Genomic DNA, 24472 nt, shown 5'->3' with positions numbered 1-24472 from the left:
CTACGCAAATCAACTAGAAAATCTAGAAGAAATGGACAATTTCCTGGACACTTACACTCTCCCAAGGCTAAACCAGGAAGAAGTTGAATCCCTGAATAGACCAATAGCAGGCTCTGAAATTGAGGCAACAATTAATAGCCTACCCACCAAAAAAAGTCCAGGACCAGATGGATTCACAGCTGAATTCTACCACAGGTACAAGGAGGAGCTGGTACCATTCCTTCTGAAAGTATTCCAATCAATAGAAAAAGAGGGAATCCTCCCTAACTCATTTTATGAGGCCAACATCATCCTGATACCAAAGCCTGGCAGAGACACAACAAAAAAAGAGAATTTTAGACCAATATCCCTGATGAACATCGATGCAAAAATCCTCAATAAAATACTGGCAAACCGGATTCAGCAGCACATCAAAAAGCTTATCCACCATGGGATTCATCCTGGAATGCAAGGCTGGTTCAACATTCGCAAATCAATAAACATAATCCAGCATATAAACAGAACCAAAGTCAAGAACCACATGATTATCTCAATAGATGCAGAAAAGGCTTTTGACAAACTTCAACAGCCCTTCATGCTAAAAACGCTCAATAAATTCAGTATTGATGGAACATACCTCAAAATAATAAGAGCTATTTATGACAAACCCACAGCTAATATCATACTGAATGGGCAAAAACTGGAAAAATTCCCTTTGAAAACTGGTACAAGACAGGGATGCCCTCTCTCACCACTCCTATTCAACATAGTGTTGGAAGTTCTGGCTAGGGCAATCAGGCAAGAGAAAGAAATCAAGGATATTCAGTTAGGAAAAGAAGAAGTCAAATTGTCCCTGTTTGCAGATGACATGATTGTATATTTAGAAAACCCCATCGTCTCAGCCCAAAATCTCCTTAAGCTGATAAGCAACTTCAGCAAAGTCTCAGGATACAAAATTAATGTGCAAAAATCACAAGCATTCTTATACACCAGTAACAGACAAGCAGAGAGCCAAATCAGGAATGAACTTCCATTCACAATTGCTTCAAAGAGAATAAAATACCTAGGAATCCAACTTACAAGGGATGTAAAGGACCTCTTCAAGGAGAACTACAAACCACTGCTCAGTGAAATCAAAGAGGACACAAACAAATGGAAGAACATACCATGCTCATGGATAGGAAGAATCCATATCATGAAAATGGCCATACTGCCCAAGGTTATTTATAGATTCAATGCCATCCCCATCAAGCTACCAATGAGTTTCTTCACAGAATTGGAAAAAACTGCTTTAAAGTTCATATGGAACCAAAAAAGAGCCCGCATTGCCAAGACAATCCTAAGTCAAAAGGACAAAGCTGGAGGCATCACGCTACCTGACTTCAAACTATACTACAAGGCTACAGTAACCAAAACAGCATGGTACTGGTACCAAAACAGAGATATAGACCAATGGAACAGAACAGAGTCCTCAGAAATAATACCACACATCTACAGCCATCTGATCTTTGACAAACCTGAGAGAAACAAGAAATGAGGAAAGGATTCCCTATTTAATAAATGGTGCTGGGAAAATTGGCTAGCCATAAGTAGAAAACTGAAACTGGATCCTTTCCTTACTCCTTATGCGAAGATTAATTCAAGATGGATTAGAGACTTAAATGTTAGACCTAATACCATAAAAACCCTAGAAGAAAATCTAGGTAGTACCATTCAGGACATAGGCATGGGCAAGGACTTCATGTCTAAAACACCAAAAGCAACGGCAGCAAAAGCAAAAATTGACAAATGGGATCTCATTAAACTAAAGAGCTTCTGCACAGCAAAAGAAACTACCATCAGAGTGAACAGGCAACCTACAGAATGGGAGAAAATTTTTGCAATCTACTCATCTGACAAAGGGCTAATATCCAGAATCTACAAAGAACTCAAACAAATATACAAGAAAAAAACAAACAACCCCATCAAAAAGTGGGCAAAGGATATGAACAGACATTTCTCAAAAGAAGACATTCATACAGCCAACAGACACATGAAAAAATGCTCATCATCACTCGCCATCAAAGAAGTGCAAATCAAAAGCCCAATGAGATACCATCTCACACCAGTTAGAATGGCAATCATTAAAAAATTAGGAAACAACAGGTGTTGGAGACGATGTGGAGAAATGGGAACACTTTTACACTGTTGGTGGGATTGTAAACTAGTTCAACCATTATGGAAAACAGTATGGCAATTCCTCAAGGATCTAGAACTAGATGTACCATATGACCCAGCCATCCCACTACTGGGTATATACCCAAAGGATTATAAATTATTCTACTACAAAGACACATGCACACGTATGTTTATTGTGGCACTATTCACAATAGCAAAGACTTGGAATCAACCCAAATGTCCATCTGTGACAGACTGGATTAAGAAAATGTGGCATATATACACCATGGAATACTATGCAGCCATAAAAAAGGATGAGTTTGCGTCCTTTATAGGGACATGGATGCAGCTGGAAACCATCATTCTTAGCAAACTATCACAAGAAGAGAAAACCAAACACCGCATGTTCTCACTCATAGGTGGGAACTGAACGATGAGATCACCTGGACTCGGGAAGGGGAACATCACACACCAGGGCCTATCATGGGGAGGGGGGATGGGGGAGGGATTGCATTGGGGAGTTATACATGATATAAATGATGAATTGATGGGTGCTGATGAGTTGATGGGTGCAGCACACCAACATGGTGTGTACAAATATACATATGTAACAAACCTGCACGTTATGCACATGTACCCTAGAACTTAAAGTATAATAATAAAAAAAAAAAAAAAGAATTGTGATAGCCATTTAAATTCATTATTATGATAAAAGCACATAGAGGACAAATGATTACTACCCTCTGCACAATTAGTTTATATTCGTATTCATTTATATTCATTAAGCCATAAGCAGGTATTGGTTAAGTGTGAAATCACATGACAAATGGTATGCCTGTGTGGTATTATACTAAGTTGGGAAGTGAATTCTAATTGCTCACATCCAATATGAGAAACTAAATTTCCATCCATTGCTTTGCTATTTCAAGCTCATTCAAACCTCCATCAAAAACTTCATACTTGGCTCCTACTGATAGTCCACTGGGTTTGTCATTTCATAGCATCTACCTATATAGTCACTAAGGCATTTAGAGCAGCAATTTTCAACCCTAGTGTACACTAGAATTACAAGGGGATCTTTAAAAACATTGACGTTTTGGCCTTACCCCAGATAAACTCAATCAAAATCGCTGAAGTATGCATGGGGCTTGAATGTTACTGTTTTTTTGAACATCACAAGGTGCTTCTAATATGGAGTCAGAACTGAGAAAGGATGAGTTAGACATTTAAGTGGGAAGCAAAGTCTAAGGATAGAATCTTTAGGGGGAAATGATCTGGGTAGGAGCTTTTCTTCTCTATACCCTTGGATTATAAGGAAAAAGAAAAATTCCTTATTGCTCATTATTCTAAATGGAGATTTGGAGCTTGTTCAAAAACACTCGGAAAATAGATGGAAAGTTAAAATATATGTCAAGTCAAAATCCTCAAAATATTAGATATTAGTTTTAGTGAATTCTGGGCACATTTCAACTGGCCTGCCAACTTTCAAGTCCTCTGCAATTATTATCCAAAATGTACTTGAAACAAGCTTAATTTATTCTTTTATCTTCTCTTTGATGTAACTATAGATGGAAGTAGACCGCAATGTAATTATGTTATTTCAGACAATAAAACAAATAATCTACCGCAGAGAAGTAATCATGCCATTTAAATTTGTCATGGTTGCCTGAACACCTGTCATCTTTTATTTTTAGGGACTGACTATATTCCCCTAATAATTGTAGTTGAAAAAGAATCATCAACACAGCAAAATAAATATTTCTTCAGGAAAATTACATGCAAGTGAAGCATCTAATCAACATGTAAGTATAGCATAGGATGGTGTGGAAGTTTCTAGGGAACACTCACATTTAAGAGAAATTAGCTTCATTCAGTGTTTTTTTTTTTTTTTTTTTTTTAAACAAAAAGGAAGCTTTCTAAAAGCTCATTGGCTATATTTCTTTTTATGAGATTCTTGTTAATTCACTCAGATACAATTAAAAATACTGAAGGTGGTAATAAATTCTGCAACCAAAGAAGTGCTGAAGGAATCTCAAAGACAGTATTTTAAGTCACAGAGTAGTGTCCAATGTGAAATTTTACTTGCTCATAAATACCATGCTGTTTTAGTCTATAATTACAAACAAGCAGTGTAGCTAGTGGAAGGAAGGTATCCTTTTTTAAAAATTCTTTCTTTCTTTGAGACAGAGTTTCGCTCTGTCACCAGGCTGGAGTGCAATGGCACAAACTTGGCTCGCTGCAACCTCCACCTTCTGGGTTCAAGCAATTATCCTGCCTCAGCCTCTCGAGTAGCTGGGATTACAGGCATGCACCACCACTCCCAGCTCATTTTTGTATTTTTAGTAGAGGTGGGGTTTCACCATGTTGGCCAGGATGGTCTTGATTGGCTGATCTGGTGATCTGCCTGCCTCGGCCTCCCGACGTGTTGGGATTACAGGTATGAGCCACTGTGCCCAGCTGAAGGAAGGTATTCTTAAAGAATGCAGATATGGGACTTCAAAGCCCAACTATTACAAATTATTTAATACTATGTTAATAATTGCTTATATTGGAGAGACTAATTAGTTTCCATCTTCTACACAAAGTGTTGGCAAATTTTCTATAAAGAGTCAAATAGTAAATATTTTAGAATTTTTTTTCTTTTTTGGAGACAGAGTTTCGCTCTGTAGCCCAGGCTGGAGTGCAGTGGTGCAATCTTGGCTCACTGCAGCCTGTGCCTCCCGGGTTTCAGCGATTCTCCTGCCTCAGTTTCCCAGGTAGCTGGGATTACAGGCGCACTCCACCACGCCCAGCTGATTTTTGTATTTTCAGTAGAGATGGAGTTTCACCGTATTGTCCAGGCTGGTCTCCAACTCCTGACCTCAGGTGATCCACCCGCCTCGGTCTCCCAAAGTGCTAGGATTACAGGCATGAGCCGCCATGCCCAACCTATTTTAGACTTTTTGAAGCATACAATCTCAGTTGCAACTACTCAACTCTGTTATTACAGCATTAAAGCAACCATAGATATTGCATAAACAAATGGGCATGACTGTGTTCCAATAAATTTATTTACTAGCAGTGGTCTTTGGTAGGTAGCTAATAGTTTGCAAACCCCTAATTTAATTAAATCATTTAAAAGTGAAATTCTGCCTCTTGAAACCTGACTTTTAAAAAGTAGTTTCAGGGAAAAGATGAGTAAAGAGTAGGAGCCTGAAGGCCTGCAACAAAGACATCTAAGTTTTGCAAAAGTTTTCTTTCAAATGCATTAATGTGATTCTGGTGTATTTACTAAGTGACGCATGCATTTTACTTTAACATTTCTTGAATCTTTACATGAGACCCCTTTATGTTTTACAATAATGTAATTCCTTTTTCCATCTCTCAAGACCCCCACAATCTAGAGGGGAAAAAAAAAGTGAACTGAAAACTCTGTAAACTGCATCATATTAGATATTTTCTAAGAGTCTTCACACTAAAAAACATACAACTTGGCAGAAATATGATTGAGGGCAGGAGGTGAAATCCCAAGAGCACATATTAAGTCAGCTCTGTTTACTAAGATAGTCATTAGAAATACTGTGAACAGAGGAGAACTTGGCATCAACATTGCAAGAATTACAAACTCTGCTTTTTACATTTATTCCTTTTACATTCATAATGGATGTTCAGGGCTACATTGTCAAGGTCTCTATTTCAGGTCACTGAAAGGATTCTGCAACTCTGAGACACATTTTCCAAGACACAGAAATAGTTTAGGACCACATTTTGTGTGTGTGTGTGTGTGTGTGTGTGTGTGTGTGATTAACCTTTGTAGAGCATGTTCTCTTTTATGAACCTAAGAAAGGATGTGTAAAATTATGTTATGGATTCATTAACTGTTTTTTTCAGTTCTTTAAGAGACATTTATTAAGCAAGATTTAATAAAAGGGTGGTTTTATGTAAGTAGAATGTATAACAGAGTTTCTACTTCTGAAGGATAGGCAATGGAGAAGGGAAATAAAATAGTATGTACCTCTGGTCCTCATTTTCCTACCTTGGGTGGAATCTTCAGACTCATCCTTTATTTTTCTTATAGTGCTTAGTCTTAATATTGAGGACAGTTGGAAAAGTTGAGGAATGTAAAATCAAATTTATAAACCTAAGAGTGGTCTGACCTGAGAATTCAATAAATGCTAGCTATAACAATGTTATTAATATTATAATGAATAAGTATTATTACCAATGATGTAGATACACAAATGACATATTGAGAAACAACTGTCTCTTTCAAAAGGAAAACTATATTAATGAATAATGTGATTTTAAAGTCAGTACCATTATAACTTTGATATTTTGAATCTTTCAGAAGCAGGTGGAAAAATTAATAAACAATAAAGAACATATAACTGAGAGTTTTAAACCATAAAACTACTAGAAGAGAAAAACTATTGTCCTACACATTCACTAAAAAACTTTTATAAAATGTGTGTTGCCAGTAGCAAAAGAAAGGAGAATATAAGTGTGGAAGAAGTACATGGGGATTTATGTCCACACATGTATATACTCACGAAAATATTAGAGTCATGCAGTTTTTAAAAAGTCAAAAATTTTAATGGAAATTTGGAACTCAAAAACAAAGGCTAAAATATTGTATCTAGTGTCTGAATGGCTACTAAAATACTATTTTAAAATGTTTAAAAATATTTAAAATGGAAAAAGTGAATAGTTGGAGTTAGAAAAGATGTAATGGTTTGATGGTGTTCTACCCCTTTCCCTGCTGTTCCTGTTTCAAAATGACAAATGGGCAAACTTAGGGTGTGGATTCATTCAAGGAAAGTATGGCTGTGTAAAGATAGAATCTGTCAATAGGCTTAAAGGCAACAGGTAAATATTTTTAAAGTACAATATTTTCCATAGCCATGGGACAGCTGAACAAAAGTTTCGAGGTATAAAATAAAACAAGAAACTATAAAAATAATTTGTCTGCGAACATGTTTGTGCTTATGTTTCTAGGACCCAAGTAAAGGTAAAAGCAAAAACTATACATACTTGATTCACTGGATACAAACAGACATAGGACAGGTGCTTACCAAATTCTAAGTAATCAATTAAAATATAGAAACTCTACATTTTAAACTCCAGAAAGAAAACCTATCTAAATTCTAATATTGTAACATACTCAGAAGGCTTGTAATGAATGGTGATAATCTTCCTCCTGGATACTGTGCTAGTAATCATCCAATGAAAGAACCAGAAGGAAACTGATGTAGAATCCAAACCATTAATTATCAGACTTACAGATTGAAAGACGTTGATTTTAAGATTCTGTGTGTGACTAAAAACATCTTATTCTTTTTTTTTTTTTTTTTTTTTTTTTTTTGAGACAGAGTCTTGCACTGTTGCCCAGGCTGGAGTGCAGTGGTGAAACCTTGGCTCACTGCAAGCTCCGCCTCCCGGGTTCACACCATTCTCCTGCCTCAGCCTCCTGAGTAGCTGGGACTACAGGACTCACCACCATGCCCGACAAATTTTTTGTACTTTTTTTTTTTAGTAGAGACGGGGTTTCACCATGTCAGCCAGGATGGTCTTGATCTCCTGACCTCGTGATCCGCCCGCCTCGACCTCCCAAAGTGCTGGGATTACAGGTGTGAGCCACCACACCCGGCCAAAACTTATTATTTTTTGCTTTTCCTCTGTCCCCCACCCAATTCTGACATTTATTATGTTGATCCAGGTGAGGTTATCTGCTCATGACTCTATTTTTATTTCATTGCTTAATGATTAGCATAGACATGTTTCTCTCTGACCTGCACTACAAGCAAAATAAACCCAGTTATCATGACCCAGAAGGTTCCAGCTCTTTCCATGTTTTCAAAATGTTACTTATTAATATATAAGTAAATTTACTATTGTGTAATAAATATATACTGCTATGTTTTGCAATGCCAGCATAAGCAGACAGCTTATGAATAATATTTTATAAAAAAATTAGAAATCATGGTCAATTACCAATTTTAATACTTTTTTTTAAAACAAATACCAAAGCATTTTAAAAAGCTTTCCAAGCCTTGGATTAATAATACACATGATGTCACCTAACATTGGGTGACAGGCCCCTGAGATGGCAGAGGTGTGTATTACTTCACTTCTCGTGTGTGCCTTGGTGTTCACAGCAAAATGGTTACCTGTAATCTGGTCTCCAGAGGTTTTATTTATTCATACTGCAGCATCCATTACTTTCCTTGAATTTCTCTTCAGTGGTCTAATCACAAGTATAAAAGCCTACATTCCTTCTATTCATTATATTTCTTATCTGACTGCATTGGAAAACTGCAACTGCAATTTTTCTCTGAGTTATTATAGCATCAATTAATAAGTTATTTAGTAGATGATAACCTAACTTCATTCTCATAGTGGACTTTGTAGTATTTTGAATTTCCTGTTTCATGGTTCTTCCATTAAAAACAATTCGTACTATATATTAAGGAATGAAAGAACCTCCTAAAATGGATTAGTTAGCTATTTAGGAAACTTATCAAAGGCATTTGCTTTCTATTTTTTCAAGCCACAGTAAACCAGTCTGAATGTAGATATCATGAGTTTGTGATTCTTCAGAAAATTCTCTTTATTGCATAGTACTTGTGGGCTGCTTGTGTGATATAGGTCAGAAAATACAAAGTTCCTTATATATTTACTTAAGGCATCTTCTTATTTCTTCAGTCCCAGCTAGAGATTTATAACTTCACTGATTCCTCATTGAATTCTTATAACCATTTTGATATGAATTTTGGTTCATATCTATTTTTCTTCTCCATGACCTTATTACCTATAGAATAAAGTCTAAATTCCTTAGACTGCAACTTCGCTTGTCCTGTATCTTCTTCTAATTAACATCAATTACCACTAATTTCTCTAGTTCCACTACTTTAAAAGAAATTCCCTTTGCAGTATCATCTACCCTGCAATTTTACCTTAGAGCAGTTAACGCAGCTGCAATTAATTATCTTTGTCACCTGTTTTCTGTTTCTGGCCTAGGATTCATATTTACAGAGATAACCTCAGGGCCTAGCATAGGGCCTTACCTACAGTGAAAACAACAAATATTTCTTTAGTGGCTGTTTAATTAATGTTTTTCTCTTCCTCTTCACATCTATGAAATGTTATTTCTCACAGTTCTTTCTTTTCCCACTGAAATAGCTGTATTGCATAGTAGGTGATTTCACCCACTGTTTTCACTACAAATTTTATATTGATGACTGTGAGATTCATATTACCAGCCCAGAAAAGCTTCCTACTGGACAACTCTACTAGAATTTCCCATAGGTATCCAAACTCCATATCATTAAAATTTAGCTTTACCTTCTGAGACAGTCCGTGGGAGAGGGTCCATGGAGTAACTCCAACCAGCCTGCCCGCTGAGGTGGAGCCTAGGGAAGGTCAGGATGTTTGCAGCAGGGTGAGCCTGAGCCTGGCCCCTCCTCTTCCTGTGTGGAACCTGGGATTCTAACCCTCTGGCCGGAAGTGCTTTAGCGGAGGTACTCTGGCCTTGAGAGAGTTACTTGTTTCCCTCTTTTTTTCTTTTTTCCTCCAGTAAAATCTGTCTTTACTCATCCTTTAAACTGGTCTGCGAGCCTAAATTTTCATGGCCATGAGATGGACGAGAACCCCATCTTTAGATGAACTAAGGAAAAGTCGTGCAACATTTTTCTGTAACGTGGAGGCTCTAGAAGCCCTGAGAGAAGGGGAGACTCAAAGCTTCTCACTGTTGCTTCTCAGCCTTTTAATCTTCAGACTTCTGAGTGTGGGGGAAGCCATGCCTCCACCCCGCGTAGCTCCCGGGCCTTTTCATGGCCTTTTCCTTCCTTTTTTGGGACCCACCGGTAACCAGCAGCTCCCTTCGCTCCCCGCTCCCTACTGGGGCTGGGACTCATGGCCTACGGGTCCTGCACAGCCAGCTGGCTCGTTCCCAGCCCCTGTAGGCTGCCCCAGCCTTCCCCTTCCCTGTCCAAGGGGTTTAACTCTCAGACAGTAATAAGCTAAACTTGTCTCCCTGGTGGAGGAAGCACTTGCATAAGAATAAGAGGTTGCACTTTTAAACTGTTTCTCTGTTTCTTCTCTGTGGCCTTCTCTACCCTGTCAGCAAACTAACTTTTAAAGTTTTTTTTTTATTGTTGTTGTAGAAGATGTTTTACTAGGCCAACTATAACCGTATTCTCTGCAAAGTTTTTGTTGTGAAATCAAGCTTCTATCTTGTTTTACATCCTGAGGGCATGGCTGGTTACTGCTTGGCAAGGCTTAGTTTAGCAATACTGCCTGAGGGGATGAGGCCCCCCCAGCTTAGATGTCTGCAAGTTTGTTGTCTTAGCCCTGTTTCTTTTTTCTTTTCTTTTTTTTTTTTTTTTTCTTTCCTTTTCTTGAGATGGAGTTTCACTCTGTGGCTCAGGCTGGAGTGCAGTGGCATGATCTCGGCTCATTGCAACCTCTGCCTCCCAGGTTCAAGTGATTCTCCTGCCTCAGCCTCCCAAGTAGCTGCGATTACAGATGCCTGCCACCATGCCCAGCTAATTGTTATATTTTTAATAGGGGTTTCACCATGTTGGCCAGGCTGGTCTTGAACTCCTGACCTTAGGTGATCTGCCCACCTTGGCCTCCCAAAGAGCTGGGATTAACAGGCATGAGCTACTGCACCTGGCTGCCTAGCCCTGTCTCTTAAAGTGCCCCACCCAGCGACTGGGTTTTTTTTTTTTTTTTTTTTCTGCCTGTCTGTGTGTAATGTCTGTCAAAAGAGCTCTAATTAATTTGGCCTGAAGAAAGATAAGCACTTGGATCTAATATTGTTTAAAGGGAAGATAAAATCTGTGGTAACTTTCAGTTCCCTGACTTTAATCTTTCAGAAATAAAAACAGCCCTAAAAACTATTAGTAAAATGGAGATCACATGCAAGGTTTGTGAAGTGTTTTAAGGTTACAAACTGCTTTTTGAATTTTGAGAACTATTTGACTTGGCGGCTTCACAATTGCTGAGACCTGGGGACAGATGGAACTAACCATTCTTAACTAAGAAGGCAAACCTTGGCTGCAGTTAGCACACAATTAAAGCAACTTACCAAATTTTACCTTAAAGTTAAAAATTGCTAGGAGTTACTGAAACTCCTAGAGCTAGATTTACATGCAAGGTGTGTAACAACAATAAAATGTGTTTTTAAGCAAAAAGTTAAGGAGACATGGAAATGTAAACTAAAAGGATGGTTTTAAGTTAAAATAGGAAAAAGCTGAAGGTTCAAAGAAGTGGTGGAAGAATGGTGGAAGTGAATCTTCCAGAAGAGGCTATCTGTGTAAAAATATTGATTAATTTCAATAAAAGGTATTTATAGTTTTTCTGTAAATTGAACATTGAAATAAAAGCATAACAAGGTTTTCCTAAGGTGCTAATCTGCTTTTTAGCAAAATTCATAAAGGGTTATAAAAGGGTTTGCTTTTAAATTTCTGAATCATCATTTTGGCAAAATAAATAACTTATGGTAATCCGGAATTCTATTTCATAATATCAAGTATTTTAAACCTATAACATTTAACAGCCTTTTCAGAATCAAACTTCAGCTTCAAAATTGTCTTTCCTGGCCCAGCGCGGTGGTTCACGCCTGTAATCCCAGCACTTTGGAAGACAGAGGCGGACGGATCACGAGGTCAGGAAATCAAAACCATCCTGGCTAACACGGTGAAACCATGTCTCTACTAAAAATACAAAAAATTAGCTGGGCGTGGTGGTGGGCACCTGTAGTCCCAGCAACTCAGGAGATTGAGGCAGGAGAATGGCATGAACCCGGGACGCGAAGCTTGCAGAGAGCCGAGATCATGCCACTGCACTCCAGCCTGGGGGACAGAGTGAGACTTCGTCTCAAAAAAAAAAAATTGTCTTTCCTGACACATGGCTTTTTGAATACTTCAGGGGGCCCCTGAACTGTCCAGAGAAGAGAGGCAAATTTGACATGTTTAGGTACATGGTATTGCTAAAATAATGCTCAATCTTCTTTAGTTTTATATCTTGGTGAATAGTGATAATATATGTTCCTAAACTATGTAGTATTTCTAAAATTCTAATGTCTAAGTATATGCCATCAATCATAATTAAGGTTGTTATGTTAAATTATTGTAACACGGAGATAACCAAACTTATTTGTCAATTGTGTTTCTAACTGTAACTACCCTGGACATTTTGCTATTCATAGACAATTGTTGTTTGGTTTTAATCCATTTCAAAAAATGGTTTATAATAGGCTATTAGACTCTGACCACAGACTGTGTGGCTTAAACAACAAATTATTTGCTCATAGTGCTGGAGGCTAAAAGATCAAGGCCAAGATGTTGGCAGCATGGATATCTTAGGCTAGGCGCAGTAGCTCACACCTGTAATCCCAGCACTTTGGGAGGCTGAGGTGGCTGGATCACGAGGTCAGGAGTTCAAGACCAGCCTGACCAACTTGGTGAAATCTCATCTCTGCTAAAAATACAAAAATAGCCTGGTGTGGTGGCGTGCACCTGTAATCCCAGCTACTCATGAGGATGAGGCAGGAAAACCACTTGAATCCAGGAGACAGAGTTTGCAGTGAGCCAAGATCACAACATTGTACACTCCAGCCTGGGCAAAGAATGAGACTTTGTCTCAAAAAAAAAAAAAAAAAAGAAAGAAAAAAAGACCCTGACAGGTGCTCTCAGATACAATTTCTGATCGTGTTTGAGACAATTAGGTTTCTGATAACTTTGGAGATTGTGACATTGGAATAAAGGAAAATGTACAGGACTCATAAAGAGCTGAAATGTTCACGAATATCAAGCAAAACAAGATTTAACTAAATTGACTGAACTCAGGAAGCTGAGCAAATCTTTTTGACTTTTGCTTGGAATATTGCTAATCCTTGTTTTGGTTTTCAAAGTCAATGAAACTTATTTTGAACTATTTACGGCCTTTAATAATTAAGTAAGGTATACTCCTGTGGACAAAATTTGGGGCATGTTTTTTTCTCTCTGCCTCGTTCCTCTAGAATTTGGAGACTTTCTGTGAGTATTCTTAATTTATGGCAATATTTGCATCAGTGCAATAAGAATCCATTTTTCTTTTGCGACAGAACACAATTGAAGAAAATGGTTATTTTACCAAGGCTTTGACTGGAAGGGTATGCTTTGCTTTAAGGAGTCAATCTCCACTTTCAGAGCCAATAAAAGCCCAGTGCAGAAATTGGCCTCATACCCTTGGCTACACAGTCCCTATGCAGGGTTCCTCACCTGTGGTCAGTAAACAATTTCACTTTCTAACAGGTGCAAGGGCTCCAAGTTTATCTTGGGACCTTAAGGGGAGAGGATCACCCAACTCACAGGTATTTAAGAACGCAAACCCATGCCTGGGCTCCGCTTTAAACGGTCTTATCTGAGATTCCTTGTGGAACAGAATTCCATCAAAGCCAATCCAAAAGCCCTATGTAGAAATAATTGCTCTTGCTGCACTTTATGCAAATAATCAGGCCAAGTATAAGACTAAAGACTATTTTGAAAACCACTCAGTCCTATCATAATTTGTTTTCTAACAACCATGATGTCTGCAGAGAAACAAATCATGCTTCAAAACTTATATATTTGTCATTAAATTCTAAACTCGTTGTTTTTAAGTTTCTTGCCTACATTTTAGACTAACCCTGATTGTTCCTGTGAACCAACCAGCAATCTCTGGCTGTAGCTCAGAAAGAACAAAAGGCATGGGTAATGATGAAATATGGACCAGTATTCTAGTTCTGAGCAATTAGCCTGCAAATCTTTCCAGGTGATGGGAATAAATATGATACCAATTACTCAGTAGTTTCCTTTTGGTAAAGTAAGACCAAGGGAGCTAACCAAAGCAAAGCACCATGCACCCAAATTCTAGCAAGCATAACTATAGCAGCCAGTTATCTGGATGTGTCACAAGACATCCTTCCCTCTCCCTTGTTGGAGGAGGACTCAGTTCCACATTTTCACCTTACCATTCAGCTTATGATAAGAAGTTCATGCAACCCCTCTTGAGACACATTTTTGTCCCAAACTCAATTCCAAGCTTCAAGTCAAAGTCCCAGGAAGGAAAACTGGATCTGAAGGATCCAGAAGCAAAGACAACGATAGGTTAAAAGGCACAGTGCAGGTGAGTGTGGCTGATTCCCACTGATTAAGCCAACCCCAAGTTTCCTGTTTCTTGGATAAAGACCACGTTAATATCCATGGCATAAATGAGGTCTAGGGAACTCCAAGGCTTCTGACAGTAGGTGGAAAAGAGACCTAGGTGGGAGCAGATGATTCCTGCTATCTAGACCCCCCTGCTTCATGGGTGCAAGCTGCTTTAACATTCATGGCAGCACCTGCCAAGGTCACTGAAACTCGGGGATGCAAGGTCGGAAGAAGGGAAAGAGGACACTCTTCCTTGTCTCCCTTGCATACCCCAGGTATCTCCTAAGAACTGAAGGGAACCAGGGCTACCTGCTCCCCTCTTTCTAGAAGGGTAGTCATTCATCTTCAGTCTGTACCCCTTTAGAATGCATTCTGAACCTTTGGGACTCTTTTGAAAAAAATGCTTTCTTTTTATTCCTTTCTCCTCCTTGGTCCTCTATTCCTAATAGGTAATTATGTCTCCATACTATGAGACAATCCCCTCAGATGCATCCTCCAAACTGGAGAGTTAATTTCCTAAACCTTAAACTGGTTGGTTTAATATTGAGCTCAGGAGATGGGAACCCCAAAACCCAACATGCCAGCAATGGGGTAAAGTTTTTTTTACCAGTCAGCTATTGGCCTCCATCTCCCTGTGTAAACTGGTAAAAGACCTCAGAAATTTTGAGCTGTCTTTACCCCTCCCCTTGTTTTGTTTTGATACGTTTTCTAATAACCCAGTTTGTCTGTTCTTGCCTTCAGGCCATCAAACGCCAAACTCTCATGCAACCGAAGCCTCTGACAATGGCCCCCTTTGTCAGGAACCCTTATATAGGCCTCTGGGGATGGCTGTTTCCCCAAACAGCACCCTGTCAGCAGGAAGCAGTTAAGATCGGTCTTTGTCCTTATCCATAATCTAAAGGCAGTTAGATATAGTTCTTTAGAGGAGGGAATGAGACAGCCAGGTGGGAGGGAGGTCCCTGAAGAAACCCCAACCAGCCTGCCCACTGAGGTGGAGCCCTGGGAAGTTCATGATGTTTGCAGCAGAGAGGAGCCTGAACCTGGCCCCTCGTCTTCCTGTATGGAACCTGAGATTCCAACTACCTGGCAGGAAGCGCCCTAGCAGAGGGACTCTGGCTTGTGAGAGTCTCTGTTTTCACCCCAACTCCCCGCACCCTGGTTCTTTTTTTCTTTTCACCCAATAAAACCCTGCTTTACTCACCCTTTAAACCATCTGCAAGCTTACATTTTCAGGGCCATGGGATGGACAGGAACTCTGTCTTTAGATGAATTACGGAAAAGTCCTGCAATACTTCCTTTCCCAATCTTCACCTGGAACAACTTTTTTTCAACTAACTATAAACATTATCTTCTAATCACCCCTTACCTGCTGATTTTCCATTATTTCCACTAGTCAACAAATATAAGAAACCTTGTTTCCTTCTCTTCCTCTCATCATACAATGAGAAAACAAGTCTAGCTAACTCGGTTTATTGTATTTTAATTGGACCTTCCACCAATTATCTCTCCATTATGATAGTAAAACAATCTCCAATATGGATTTCTCTCTGACCTAGTCTTTTTAATCTTAAATTTTTTTCTTCTGCCATGCTAGTAACCCATTCAAAGCTCAAATATATTATCAATGCCACACAACCATTTAGAAAATGTTAATATTTCATCATTATCCATAAGTTACATTTAATAGGGTCAACATGCCATATACAGCGCCTTAAATCACTATCTTTGTTTTGTCTTTAGCAATCTCCAAATTGAATGTTTAGTTCTATTATAGAAACATGAAGCCACTTGCAGTTGTCTATCATCATGATGTTGCTTGTTCCTTGACTTTGCTGTATTTGTTCTGGGAAAAGTGATATATCACCTTCTACCACCTGGCTAACTCCTATTCATCCAGTAGGACACAATCTAGTTTGCTTTTATTCATATAAAAAACAAATCTGATTCTCCATCTTCCAACTACACAGCCCAGGTCTCTTTCCCTTCTGTCTGCTTATATAATATGTGCTACCTCTTCCATTCAGTTCATCATATTGTATTTGCAATATTGTTAACTCCTTGAAGGCAAAAGCTGTGTCCCTTATTTTTGTATTAACAATAACTTTATTGTTGGCATAGCAAAAACACTCAATAAATGTTCCATGAATAAATGAATGAATGTACTTACAAATGAAGTGACACTGAATTGGGTCAAGTATTTAAAACTAATCTACTCATTTCGTATTAAAAGTTCTACAACTAGTGTTCCATTCTCAAGTCTGTCACGTATTTCTTTACGTGGAAAGCTTTTCTACCGTATTGCAATGCTAATCCATATTAACCAGTTAGTTCTCTCATGTTTCCATTTATTATTATGGCAATATTTTTACTTTGGTTGCAATTATTATTTACCAAAGGTAATGCTTTTACTAAATATAAAAAATAACTAACCAATACTGAAGGGACTTAAATTTGTCAGGAGCACTCAGTTGGGATAATTTGATTTTTAAAATTTAGTACTGTTTATTTGAGTCTCCAACTTTCAGAAGTTAAATGTCTTGCTTTTAGGGGCACGTCTTATGTGTTTTCTGTTTTTTTAGCTACTTGGCAAGTGCAAAATGGTTGCTGCCTAATGGTTACCGCTTAAGAAGTTTAGACAACTTTAAATAGTGTGTTGTATTCTAAGAAGGATGAATTGGATGATTCTACTGACTTCATAAAAACAATGTACATAATGAGATGTTAAAGAACTATTGAAGTTAGGAAAGATAATTTTATTTTCTTATGGGAAGGGACTGGAATATGCTGGTTTAGCTACTGTGGTATTCAGGGATATCCATCAATGACATTTGATTAGAATATAAAAGTGAATCATAATGCAACCCTAAAATAAAATATCTAAAACTGTATAATTATGATAAAAAAGTGTTGATTGATTTATTTTCATCTTTGAATGCTGGCTGATCCATAACGTCTTCAATTTGAAGTTCCTCTATGAAATTCAATAATAGTCAATACAAAAATAGTTCAAACATTGCCACATTAACCAAGCCAGTGCTTCAAAGGTGCTGTCCTATCCATTTCATTAGTAAACTTGACTGAACAAGAATAAGACTAGCGTTGATTACCAAAATGTGTCCCCAAAGAGAAGCCAGTTTCCAGGAAAATATAATCCAATAGAACACAAGAAATAAAATATACTGAGAGCATTAATAGTTTTCTGTTCTGAAAAACAAATGCTATTGCTTAAATAAGACTTTCTACAGCCATCTGAAAGCTCCAATTCTCTTCTTTTATCTTAGGTTTTCTTTCTCATTATTACCCAATAACGGGAGAGTTTACTCTCAAAGTCTTTATCCTTACAATGGAGATAATGATACCTACCTTAGAGGGCTTTGTAAGAACTAGAGACTATATACGTAGGTGTCCTGCAAGTGGTAGTTACGATTGTTGACATTCCCAGACACTAACTTTTCCTTGAGGGCAAGTTGTGCTTTTGGTACTTCAGTTGCACTCCAAGGAGTGTGGTCTAGAAATAATTCTAGGAAATTTGATAGTACTATAATTTGTTCTTGTCATAACTTTGCCCCAGTTGGAAACAGGTATACTAGCCATTGGCTACTTGTGGTCAGTGCTACCTTGCATTGTCGTTAACAATGAGATAAACATATTAATATGAATTTGGAAATCAAGATGACAGTTACCAGAAAGTGAGGTTCTGATCATGGTGAGCAACCATCTTGATTTGCCCTAGACTACGAGGTTTCTGGAACACAGGGTTTTCAGTACTAAAACCAGGAACATCTGTGCAAACTGAGATGAGTTGGTTACCTTATCTTGTGGGCGTGATTTAAAAGTTTTGTTCATTGCTGTATATCCAGAGCTGCAAATAGTGCCTGGCATTAAGTAGGTTCCTCAATTCATAGTCACTAAATGAATCTATTCTAAAATAAACATAATCTAATCATTTTTTCCACTTTTACCATTTACTTCTTTTTCTTCTCCAGTGTTGTTTCCCCAGCATCTCTTCCTTTCTATCCTGTTTATAGGTTCAAAACATCGATAATTCCACACACAGGCATATGCACTATTTATGAAATATCTGATGCTTGAATTTGAAATACCTACTATTACTTCACGGCTCCACAAATGAGAAAATAGGTGAAAGCACTTTCTGAGCTACAAAGCATATAATTTTTACTTTTGAATTATTATATCTTATGAATGCCTAATGGTATCCCACTAATTTCTAAGAGCTCATGGTTTATTTCTGACATTTATCTAATTGTTGATTTTTTACTGCTTAATATTAGTGCTTGCTATGATTACTAAAATGGCTTTCAAATAACAGTTACTAATCACTCTCAGGATTTATAATAAATTGAGTTTTATGAAAGTTTAATGATAATATTAAAACTATGTTGGCTAATAGATGAGATTATTTTAGTAGCATATATTTTCTGACGAATATTCTATCTATCCATATATATTGGCACTTGTCTTTGATAAGAAATGGGATGATGTTTTTGTTATAAAGATATATATAAAATCTGCAGTTTTAAAGCATTTTTCAATATTATGAAAATTTCCATTCTTAACGTTTATATTAATAATAATAAAACTATCAGGTCTTTTAAGTGGGATTTAAGAGTAGAATGAAAAAGAGGCACACTTCAATGCCTAGGCTATAATTCACTTGCTTATATGAGTTGCCCGATATTGTTTAGAGTTGAATTCCAGATTACATAACTAAATGTTGAGCAGTAGTGACAGATTTTGATTTTATACTTCTCTTAGAAAACCTGAAAATGTGCTGAAAAATGAAAACCAGGGATACAATCTACTTTCACATAAGGTAAGAATATGTATTGAAAAACCAAAATGTAACTGAGCACATAAACATTGTCATTAATTATTTTAGAGTGACTTGTTTGCAAGACTCTTGAAAATGTTTCAGATGAAAATACATAGCTACATGACATTTTTTTAAGGTCAGAATTAACTGAAGTTCATTCTCTAACAATCCATTTATGCTGAGAAACATCTTTACAAGCATCCGTTAGTCTGCTTCAGGGCAACTGGAAAGAGAAACTGTACTACTTTTCTCATTTTATAAAATATTATTATGATAATTTTAATAGAAGTAGCTACAGGACCTGGAAGTCCATTTCAACATCTAACTTTTAAGGCATTTTACAAATTGTATTAAGATTAATATTTTTTCATAATTCCATTAGTAAAACCTGAGATTTCCCTAGTATTACAAATTTTTTGATTAAAATTTGATAGTAACTACAATAAAAAGTACATATCATAAATATATTTATTTTGTCCATGTTTTAATATATTTACTTGAGGTTTCATATATTCCTCTTAGAAGTCTATAGACTTTACAAAACTAGCAAATGTGCTTAAATAGCAATTGGTGAGTTCCACTTTTTACTTCTTTCAACGTGGAAGGGCTGAGAAGTAAGGGGATGAACTAGACTGATTAATATATAGGCACAATAGTTGCTAACGGTGCCCATAATGGGTTTCCACCATAAGTGAACTAGGGTTGAACTAGGTGGATGCTCTGGCAAGTTTTCAAGGTTAGAGGACATCAATCGGAATATGTTCTACTGCCACCACACAGATCAGCCCCTCTCCTTCAAACAACATTGAATCTTCCCTTTCATCAGGATGAAAAGCAATATATTCACTACTTCTGGCAATGAGATAAAGGCAGGATTGATGCCATTTGGACAAGTCAAATTCAGAAATTCAGCATCAAATACATAATAAAGTGCAGCATTAAAAATCTGGAAAATGAAATTAAATTACTAGACCAAATAATGAAAAATAAGACTTCATGGTCTGATTTTCATAGGCCTTCCTTTCTGTTTTTGGTGCAAGGGATGGATGGATGTGCTCATTTTCTGCATAGAACAAAATTTACAAAACAAAGATTTTTCCAATATCATGTGATTTCATTAAAATAGCTTCATTTATTGTCTGCCTTGCAGCAAGTTCCTCTCTATTTTTCTTTTTTCTTAATCCTGGGCAAAACAAAAAATGAACAGCAGTATTACACTTTACTGCTAAGCATATTATAAAATTTAATTATATAATTTTACATACAATTTATATAGTTTTCTCAAATAAGGTTGAAATTTCGGAAGTTCTGTTGGCAGCAGTTTAAGAAACAGAAGGATGTGAACTGGTATGTGTTTTGAGAAGGCTTCATTCAGCATCTAAATTTGAATCCTAATTGACAGTGTGCTACATTAATTCTAGAAGATTTCTTTTTTCTCTCATACAGCCAGATGTATCTTGTTCTGTATCCCGATGGAGCATGAGAAGACAGTGGTGTCCCAGCTGCTTCCTATCTAGTATGTACAGAGCTTTTAGGAATTCACATTTCTTCTTGCAAAAGAAGAGAAAGAATTGCAGGGACCTTGATTTTTGGAAGGTAACTTTTTAGACTCATTTTTATCAGAAGTAGCTATTGTACAGAATCACATTCTAATCAGATACAATGGTGCATATGTAATTTCAGCATATGTTTTCTAAGATATTTGATTCTGTGTTACTATATTTAAGAGAAAGACAGCTTTTTGCAGAGTATGACTGCTTACCCAGCATTCACATGCTATGTCTGGATAGTTAATGATATCATTATGTTCAAGATTCTTATTAAAACAAGCTGAAGCAACAAATAAGTAGTTGAACACAGTATTTTAAAATTATATTGCTTTACAGTGCCACATTGTATTTGTAAGCACTCATCTAACTCTTCTACTTTATCTAAATATCTTGAAGATTATCCCAAAAAGATGAGACTGAAGTTTTTTTTTTTTTTTTTTTTTTTTCTCACCTTGATCAATCTTTACCTTAAAAACGTTGGATACTCTGGCACCATCTACTTAATATGGTTTTATGTTTCAGTGAAGGTTATTCTTAATATGCCTTCTTCCTTTTCTTTCTGCCATGTAAATAGCCCTTAAATTATCAAGAATTTTTACCCCCAGCACATCTATATTTATAATTTTATTTCATGGTAAACGGGTCTCAAACAATATCCTAATATTTAATTTTTTGATTATAAGGACTAAAAGCAATTATGAAATAGCCACATTTTCTTTATCAAAATTTTTTTTATCACTCTTCCATATGCAAATAACCTATTTCAGTCTTTGAAAAAGATACACGATTTCAGAATATTTGAAATACGAGGCGGAAATTATTAAAGCTTTATCAGAGCCTATATGTGTGAGCTACACCAAATCCTTCTATTATTTTGCTAATGCAAATACATCTGTACACTTTCAAAAGAGTGTTCAAGACTAAGGTCATGGCAGATGTGGAGGAGTAAAATTCCTGAATAGAAAAAGATGTTAGAGAATCTTCTTTCTGAAGCATCTTGGATGTTTAGGGAAGCAAAATGCATACTATTAGTAGGAAATACAAATACAAACACACACACACACACACACACACACACACACACACACACAGAGAGAGATTATCACTGGGTTACTTTAACTTGATGAATTGTAAATGGTGTATTTTTGGTGTGCATATTTCAGAATACTGCCACCCAGTTGCCTTTGGATAGACTACAAGGAGCAGTAGACATAGAATTATATTTTGGTACAACAGTATAGGGAATATTTAAACAGTCATCTAGGCTTCCTGCTAAACTAAGTAAATTCACATTTGTAATGGTCTCTAATACATCAGTGCAGCTACTGTTCTGACGGGCCAATGGTCAAATATGTTATGTAGGGAAAATAGAGGCTTACTGTTAACCAGAAACATCTAGAATTCATTTTAGTTTTCTTTAAATAATAGATTTATAGCACTCTACCCTTTATCCCCAAAACCTGCAATGAGGAGCTTTGGTAAAAGAGTTTCTAAATTTATTATAGAAGTCAAATCTGGTTTATTTAAACCTTGCATCAATTTTTTTCACAAAATATATTTATTAGTACTACACTATAATCTCCTAGAAGACTGAATTGTATGCTTTAGATTCCAACCCAACTTTTTAAGTACAAATTCACCTTTCATCCTATTTGGTAGCATTTTTCTAACTGCTCAGCCACCTCTCACAGCCAAGGGTAATTGCATACTTGGACTAAACCTGCAAGAATTCTAAGTTTAAAATGAAAGAAGCTTCAGGGTCAGCAAAGAGAGTTTGGTGAACGCAAGGCAAGTAGAGAAAGCAGGATCATTTTCCCTCTCGATTTATATCACTTTTGTTTGTACTAGCACTTGCTTGTTGTTATAGATATTTGTTGGTGTTTTTTGTTGTTGCTTGTTTGTGTTTTTGTGATCTGTAGGTTGGGAATATGTTAAGTATGTTCAATACTGAATAACTCGACAAACAATAGTCAAAATACGTTTTCCCTTTTCTTGAGTCTTCACAGTGAAACCAAGTGTGGAATGTGTTCCTAACAAAGGGAGGTAAGATGTAAGGAAGAAAAAAGCCAGAGAACTGGTGATCAAAAAAATAGAAGCAAGACTCTTGCATGCTCTCCTTCATTTCCCATCCTTTTCTCCCATTTCTCTGACCTACTTTGCTATTAATAATTGATTTTTCACACCTGGAAACCACAAAACCATGGAGTAAGGTTCAGCCTGCAGAATTAAGTGTGAGTATCCAAGCTTCTTAGCCATTAGGAGCTGAAGTTTTCTTCAGCTTGGTCAGTCCTTGTTTCACCACCAAGGTAGCAAGTTTCAAGGCCAATAATAAGATCTGTATATATTCACTTGTTTCACATAAAGATAGAAGTCATATACATAATATATGAAAATATCAGGAGAATGCCAAGGTGCAATAAACAGAAAGTTCCCTTTTTACTTGGAAACTAGTGTATGGTCTCTTAGCCAAAATGCCCCCAGCTCCTTAAAAAATACCATTAATTAATTACCACTGATTTAGCATTGCCCTCTCCTGGTATGTATTCATCCTTCAGAGCAAATCTAAACCCACACTTCTTATAGCTCTGCAGTTTGCATTTAGAAAAAGATAATCACCTCTTCCAGAAAGATGGAAGAAACCAGAAATCCAAGAGCTTTCTATAATAATAATCTAATAATCTAATATTTTGAAAGTTAAGGTTCTGATTCACAGCCTTTTACCTAACAGTAAAATTAGAGCTGGCAACCAGTAACGAACTGAGATGATTTCTTTAATCATTTTTATATAGATTGGGAATAAGGCAAGAGCAGGAACCAGATCTTGTCAACTGTGCACCCACAATACTAAAATCTGTATTTTGCACACAGTAGATCTTTAATCATTATCATTGAATTGAACTGAATTTGCTAATACTCATCACCAAATATTCTTTTTCAGCTCTAGATGATTTAGAATACTTTCATGTTTTGCGGTTATAGTTCATCTGACCAATGAAATTATGTTTAGGAGACAGTAAATAAATTATACTGAAACTTTCCTTCAAGTAGAATTAAATTTACTTCACAAAATCATTATTTTTGAACCTGAGCATTCTACAAAGTGTAAGCCTAATGAGAAGGAAAAAATACCACAGCATCCTTAAACATAGATCTAAAACTCAAGTCAACTAGTCAAACAGGACCCCGTAGAGACTGGTTTTGTGACTAAAGAATACTGTAGTATTTTCTTTCTTAGAAAGCAGAAAGTCTAATTACCTTCAAGTTTCTCACATTTGAGCCATACTACAAATGAGTTGTGTCCCGGTACAGAAAAACCAACAATATTTTATTTATAATCTTATTTTTAGCTTTTTAACTACAAATTCTGGTTCTAGAGTTGTTTAAAAGTCATGGGTTTTATAGATGCTCATATGTAAATTAATCTGTTGTTTGCTTACTTTTCTTTTCCATAGAATGGTCTCCCTCATAAATACAGAACAGGTCATTACATGAAAAATATAAGATCTTGCATTTTTTTTCCTTGTTCTCTCTTAAAAATCTATTTCTAATATTGCATTCCCCATTGGATTACTTCATATGGGTATGAGGGAAAAAGAAAAAAATTAAAAAAAGAGAGAGAGACAAAATAGACTGGATCTCACCACTAGAATTCACCATAAAAATCTCAAAGTGTAACAGAATTCTTACAAAATTTCCTAGACCAGTTCTTTAAGGAATTGAGATCTGCTATGAAAAATATGGCAATCAGGGAAGGGAGGAACGAGATGTGGGAAAATAGTGAATAAGTGCAGCAAAAACAG

The sequence above is a fragment of the Rhinopithecus roxellana genome, chromosome 15 (assembly GCF_007565055.1).
Source record: "Rhinopithecus roxellana isolate Shanxi Qingling chromosome 15, ASM756505v1, whole genome shotgun sequence".
Classification (NCBI taxonomy): domain Eukaryota; kingdom Metazoa; phylum Chordata; class Mammalia; order Primates; family Cercopithecidae; genus Rhinopithecus; species Rhinopithecus roxellana.
This window is presented reverse-complemented; position numbering follows the sequence as displayed.